The sequence below is a fragment of the Nannobrachium achirus genome, assembly GCF_963921795.1.
Source record: "Nannobrachium achirus genome assembly, chromosome: 6".
NCBI classification, from domain to species: domain Eukaryota; kingdom Metazoa; phylum Chordata; class Actinopteri; order Myctophiformes; family Myctophidae; genus Nannobrachium; species Nannobrachium achirus.
The window spans coordinates 48,207,558-48,214,911 of NC_137815.1; positions in this window are offsets into that span (position 1 = coordinate 48,207,558).

Sequence of the window (7,354 nt, forward strand, 5' to 3'; positions counted from 1 at the left end):
TGATGAATCCAGATTTACAAAGGATAATATGATGACAGAAAAATATTAGAAGATTCCCTTCTGCCTTGCCGTTAAAGGGATAGATCACCCCAAAAATGATGTATTTTCCATTGTTTGTTTTTGTCGCATTCCTAAAACAGTCTCCATGGGGTGAGTAATCGATAGAGGGGGTTATCCCTTTAAAACATTGCAATGTTTAAATATTCAATATTTCACTGGAATCAGGCATCACAGCCTCCAGAGTAGGAGACCAGTAAGTTAACCGGTAAGTTAACTGGAACACTAGAGTCTTTGTTACGAAGACTAGGAAAACAAATCACACCCAGTGTGAATGAGCAGTGCGGGCTGCGGGCAGACATGAAACATTATAATAATTTATATATTGACATCAACAATGTTGACCCCTGGACATCCATTCCATTCCATGTGTGTGTGCAATGCATATGCATAATCTGTCTGTCAGCATAATGTACATATTGTGCAAGCCTTACATTCTCAAGGCAGCGTGTGGGTGAAGGAGCAGCCGGAATAGCCATGGTCCATTAGCCTTTCATCTCTAATTAAGAAGCATCTTTCAGGCCTTGAGTGGTAGCCCTGGGAGTCAGTTTAGCCCGTTAGCAAATGGTTGCATAATGGCTCTATCCACACACTTTTAACTCTGTCAACTCAACCTGATGACATAACATGCCCCAGGTTGTGCTTATAGATGACCAAATATTGAGAACTGAGATAGGTAATAGGTAATAATAATGACAAACTAGGAGTCAGGTTAGCCCATTAGCAAATGCTTGCATAATGGCTCTATCCACACACTTTTAATTCTGTAAACTCAACCTGATGACATAGCATGCCCCAGGTTGTGCTTATATTATAGAGGACCAAATATTGAGAACTGAGATAGGTCTCAAATAATAATGACAAACTGTCTAACTAACTGTACCTATTGTGGAGTACAGTCTAATTTTAAAAGAACATTAAAAGAATGAAGTCCTCCTTATTATGTAATAACTAGAAGCTTGGTCGCCCGAGCGTCTAGTCGGCGACCTGGCCAACTCGGGAACAATGTAAATAGGGAATGAATGCAAACCCCATTATACCTGTTGTTATAGGATCCATTTTGACCATCTGTTTGCGTGTGTCCATTTATTATATATATATAGACATATATGGAGATATATGTCTGTCTACGTCCATTTTATGCCCATATATGGAGATCTCTGTAGGACCCGTTTTGACCATCTGTTTGCCTGTGTCCATTTATGCCCATATATGGAGTTATCTGTCTCTAAGCGTCCATTTTATGCCCATATATGGAGATCTCTGTAGGACCCGTATTGACCATCTGTTAGCCTGTGTCCATTTATGCTCATATATGGAGATATCTGTATCGGTCTGTCTGCATCCATTTTATGCCCATATATGGAGATCTCTGTATCTGTTTGTCTGTGTCCTTTTATTCCCATTATGGAGATCTCTGTATCTGTCTGTGCCTCTGACTGTGTTGCAGACACAGTGCCGGTTCTCCCTTTAATGCAAACCCCATGATTATACCTGTCGTCATATATGGACACATTCCATATGTTTGCCTGTGTCCATTTAAGACCATATATGAACATCAGAACACGTCATACTGATGACATCCAATACGTAACCATGGCATTTTTTGTTGACTCATGTGGCGTACATGATGTCAGAGCCTTTTATGATGTGATGTCACAATGAGTCAGCGCTTGCGCCGGTTTCCTCAGAAACAGCCTGATGTCAACAATCATCTCCGCATACGGAGATTCCGAACGTTTCGCGCCGGTTCGGGAAAACCGTGCGTTGTGTCGGGCCAAGGCCCGGCACTGCACTCCGCGCCACGGCGGGGAACGCGCGTGCCGAATCTGAAGCCGGTGGGACGATCTCTGTATCTGTCTGTGCCTCTGACTGTGTTGCAGACACAGTGCCGGTTCTCCCTTTAATGCAAACCCCATGATTATACCTGTCGTCATATATGGACACAAGCCATATGTTTGCCTGTGTCCATTTAAGCCCATATATGAATATCAGAACACGTCATACTGATGACATTCAATAGGCCCGGCACTGCACTCCGCGGCGCGGTGGGGAACGCGCGTGCCGAATCTGAAGCCGGTGGGACGAACGGTTCTCAAGATACGCGGATTACATCCACGCACACACGCTCACAGAGATTTATTGCATTTATAGATAGATGTAGTAGTATTCATAATTAATACACCTGCAGATGATGTTTTTAACCCTGCTAGTGGTGGGGCTCTATGGAAGGCAATGTCAATCCATCGTTTGAGTGTTGCCAGGTTTTGTGAGAGAAACAAGCAACCTACTGTATATCTATGAAGGAAAAAAAGTGACTAGGTCAGGCAAAATTTAAAAAAAAAATTGATTTGTTGCTGCGACACGCTGTCAGGCCAACATATTGGACCCTAGGGTGCCTGGAGAATGCAAATAAAAAATGTATACTGTCGAATAAAGAGAAAAAAGGCAAAATGATACAAAACTAAGATGATTATGATGACGATGATGTTTGGAATGCTCTCCCTATTGAATTTACACACTCAGTGATGCATATACAGTAGGTTAGGATATTCTGGATCTTTGTAGATGTTGTCATTGGCCAGATGGCATTGGAGTGGATACATGTAAGGGTGTGGACTGTGGATCTTGGCAGCATCCATACTGTTGTGACATACAGCACCACTAGACTGTTATTACGCTGAGGAAGCAGACAAAGAGACAAAGAGCCCTTATGAGTCCCTGGAGAGAGAGAGAGAGAGAGAGAGAGAGAGAGAGAGAGAGAGAGAGAGAGAGAGAGAGAGAGGGATGGAAGAGAGGTAGAGAGAGAGAGAAAGAGAAGAGAGAAAGGGAGAGAGGGGGAGAGAGAGAGCAGAGAAGTGGATACAGTGTTTTGAGGACACTATAGGAGAGGAGAGGAGAGTCGTTAAAAAGAATGAAAATAAAAATAGGACGGTGTGTGCAGAAGTTATTGTCACAAACACAGAGAGGTGCAAGAGTGCCCACTCACACACCCCTGAATAACATTCTGAATAAATCATATAGTGTACAATAGTTCATAGTGTAGTGTACTGTACTGTTCCAGTATGTCTCAGTGCTTCACACTGCTACTATATCAGCCACATGCAACTGGCTAGTTCTGTACTTGACTGCACTGGTTCTCAAAGTGGGGTCCGGGGACAAGTCCTTGAGCGCGGGGTTCCTGGGGGTCCCCATCAAAAAGTGTTAATATAGCAGTCAAATCAGTTCAAGTACTTAATTCCATAAACATTGGCGATTTGAAAATAGCTGATCTAAAAGCTCACAACACATTGCATAAGTTCACAGCTTGTAGATTTTCCATTTTCAAAAATAATCGTGGAGGGAAAAAAGTGAAGAATTTGGATTTTTTTTTCTTTTTACATTTTGACAACCCACAACTTATATGGAGGTCCCTGGCTGGCACAAAACATTTTCAGATGGGTGTCCGTTGCAAAATACATTTCTATTTCAAATTACCATGAGAAATGAGAGATTTCTTCTTTATGGTTGTTCTGGAATATGCTTGATCGTTTTTATTGTGCCTTATTTTATTCTTACGTTTTTTTTTTTTTCTCCTAGTTTTTTCACATGTGGACAAATGTTCTATTGTATTGTATTGTACTGTATTCCCATGGTAAAATGGATCACTGATGGAGACCAGCTGGATCTGACTGAATCCTAAATTGACAGCGGAGCCACCATCCTGCAGAGCTGGCAGATGTTTCTGTGTCTGGCTGAGCTAGGAAGAATCAGGTGGTGTGTGTGTGTGTGTGTGTGTGTGTGTGTGTGTGTGTGTGTGTGTGTGTGTGTGTGTGTGTGTGTGTGTGTGTGTGTGTGTGTGTGTGTGTGTGTGTGTGTGTGTGTCCTTCCCCACCCTGGTTATATAACCTCCCTCCCCTCCCTCTCCCTCAGTACTGCGTCCTATGCACAGATTAAAAGGATGGAGGAGAGGATGGTGCATGCTGATGATCAAAAGGAGATACGTAGGTGTGATCCACTGCAGCCAGGCCCATCCCTGTTCTGTGGAGATCTGCTATAGGCCAGTGGTTCCCAAAGTTTTTAGCTCAAGACCCAAAAGAGTATTATACGCTTGCCAGGGACCAATGAAAACAGCAGATCTACAAGCTCACAGACGCGCTGCGAGCTTGTATAAAACATTTTATTTATGATAATCTTAGCTTTTTTGTGGAGTGTTTTTTTTATGTTTTAAAATAATAATAATTAAAAGCTAAATGTAGGAAACAAAAATGAAAGGATCCATATAAATGTGTCCGCAACCCACAAATGGGTGCTTATGGGAACCAGTGTGCTAGACTACAGGACTCTGGGGGGATTACACACTGCTGCTGAGCTCCGACCTCCTCGCCCCAAAATATGACACAGCATCCCACAACCATAATAGACAGCGAACCTCTTCAATTATTTTTACGCATCCTGCGCGATAGAATCACATTTACACTGCATCTAAAGACTCCACCTTTTGCACAAAAATCGTGCATTTTTACCCCAATGTTCCTAGCAGCTTCTCCTGAAGCTATTGTATTTGCACGATGTACACTTTGTAGAAAAGTAATGTGTGGGTTTAGTATGCAAATCTTTCCCCAGAGGTACTGCAACGCAATTTTCGTCATGAAAGTATCAGGTTACTTGCTTCAAGCAGGGGGAGGAGGGGGGAGCTATGGGGAGCAGCTAACAGCGTGCAGCTACGAGAGAGAGAGAGAGAGAGAGAGAGAGAGAGAGAGAGAGAGAGAGAGAGAGAGAGAGAGAGAGAAGCAGCTAACAGCGTGCCGCAACGCGACCCAGACAGAGAGAGAGAGATGAGAGGAGGGGAGGAAGCAGCTAACAGCCTTAACACAGCGAGCAGCCCCGCAACAATATCTTCATTGTTGGTGTCAAAACATGAGGAATACATGCGGTCAGGTACGTCCCTTATAAACGTCCCTGAACACAGACCAACAAAAGTAACAAGTAAAAGTACTCCAGCCTTCTTCACAATGATCAAAGAAAAAGTCGCCAATTCAACAAGTAAAAGTACTCCAGCCTTCTTCACAATGATCAATGGACAATGATCGCCAGCAATTCGAGCCGCATCATTATGATTTAACCATAAAAGAAATAATGACAATAGATCAGGGTCGTTGTGCCGACACAGACAGACACACAGGCAGAAAGTACTCAAATGTTTTACTTAAGTAAAAGTATCATTACGGCAATGTAGAAATACTGTTACAAGTAAAATTACGTAATTCAAAGTAAAAGTCCTCAATTTACTTGAGTAAAAGTACAAAAGTATTGGTATTGGTATCAAAATGTATTGGTATAAAAGCAGGGCTGCCAACTTTTAGGAAAAGTACTCACGCAATGAGCACAAATGACCCTCTTCACACGCTCTCACGCCACACATCGTATTTCTCACGCCGTCACAAAGTGGAAAACTGTGCCAACTCAAGAGTCACTGAGACATCCACTTCGGCCGCGATTTGAGCAACAAAGGGCTTACAATATTGTATCTGAATGATTAGATTTAGATGCGTGTGTGCGTGAGCGTCTGGTGTGAGGAACGCTGCGTGCACTTTCCCTTGCACATCATTCTCTACATTAAGATCGACAGGCAGGGCCGCCGATAGGGGGGGGCAAAGGGTACTGTTGTCCCCCCTCCCGAAAAGGGTGAGGTGGCAAAAAATTACAAAAAAAATAAGTTTGTGTAGGAAAGATTTGACTGTGAAAGAACTTTCTCCCAATGTAAGATTAAGACATCATACTTTATATAAACCCTATTATATTAAGCCTAAACGGTTCTGCAGCTGTGTAGAACTGTTTTTAACAGTTTTTTTTTTACTTTAAAAGTAGGACCCCCAAATGTAGTTGAGTAGCCATACTTTTGTGTGACCACTCCCTTACAAGTAGCGAAAAGTCCGGAATTCAAAATTGAATGAAAGTACACAAGTATTCAATTGGTATTAATATGTACTTAAGTACCAAAAGTAAAAGTAGGCCTACTCATTAAGCAGAATGTCCCTTTTCAAATATTAAAATAGCAGATCTACAAACTCACAACTGCAATGTAGAAATAGGCCAATGATCAATGGAGTGATCATTGCCAGCGCTCCCCATTTAACTATGAAATAAATAATGCATAATGACAATGGCCAACAAATGATCGTCTGGTCGTTGCAGTCACTGTAGAGACACAATACATATACAGTTTGGGGGAGACCCTGCCATATAGACTATACAAATGCTGAATGTAGTGCCCCCTGAAAACACTGAAAAAATACAGATGTATTTAGATGTATTTCCTTTTGATTTTACATCACATTTCATTTGTACATTTCCTTCATAAATACAGGGAAATACATATACTTTTCACCCCTTTAAAACAGTTTTTCAGTTTCTTGATTCAGATTTAGATATTTGATATTAATTGTATAAGACACACCCCTTACAACCCATTGTTACTTCAAACCACTTCACACTTTGGAAACAAATGCCTATTTAACATTGATGGCAACAACATTGGTTACCTGTCCACTGGACCTGTATTCGTCTGCATGGATTACATTGCATATATATATATACAGTATATATATATATATATATATATATATATATATATATATATATATATATATTTTTTTTTTTTTTTAATCTCTGTGGCAAAAAATAGCGGTCGACATAGATCTCCATATATGGACAAATCAATTTGATTGCTGGTATACCGTGAGGGCCCCCGGAGGGGGCCCGAGCTCTAGATTTGAGGGCCCCCGAAGGGGGCCCGAAATTCTAGTATTTTAAATTATGGGAGAAGAGTAGAGGAAATATGTGTCATCCGTGCAGTGGTTGTCAAAGTGGATTCCAGGGACTCTGTGGGGTCCTTTAGGGTCTAGAATAGATAGACCAATACTAGAAGCAGTGCTCTTCCGAGCACAGGTCTCCACCAGGCCAGGAGTCCTGGTGGGACTACTGTATAATAGGCCAATGTAAAAAGGGTGGCATATGTTCTTCACCTTAGACCTTTCATGGCAATCGGATGCTGCATGCATGATTTGAAGCATTGTGTTCCAAAAATGTGTTTTGCTAAAGTCTACCTGCTGGTGGCGCTATAACAGGCCAATGTGAAAAGGGTAGCATTTGTTCCTTGACATAGTGGGAATATGTGTGGCAAATTTCACGGTAATGGCAAGCTGCGTTGATGATTTGAGGCATTTTGTTCAAAAACGGAGCAATCCTGCAAACTTTGGAAGCTAATATTAGCCAATCAGGATGGAATATGAAATATCAGATGGATCAGACTTGA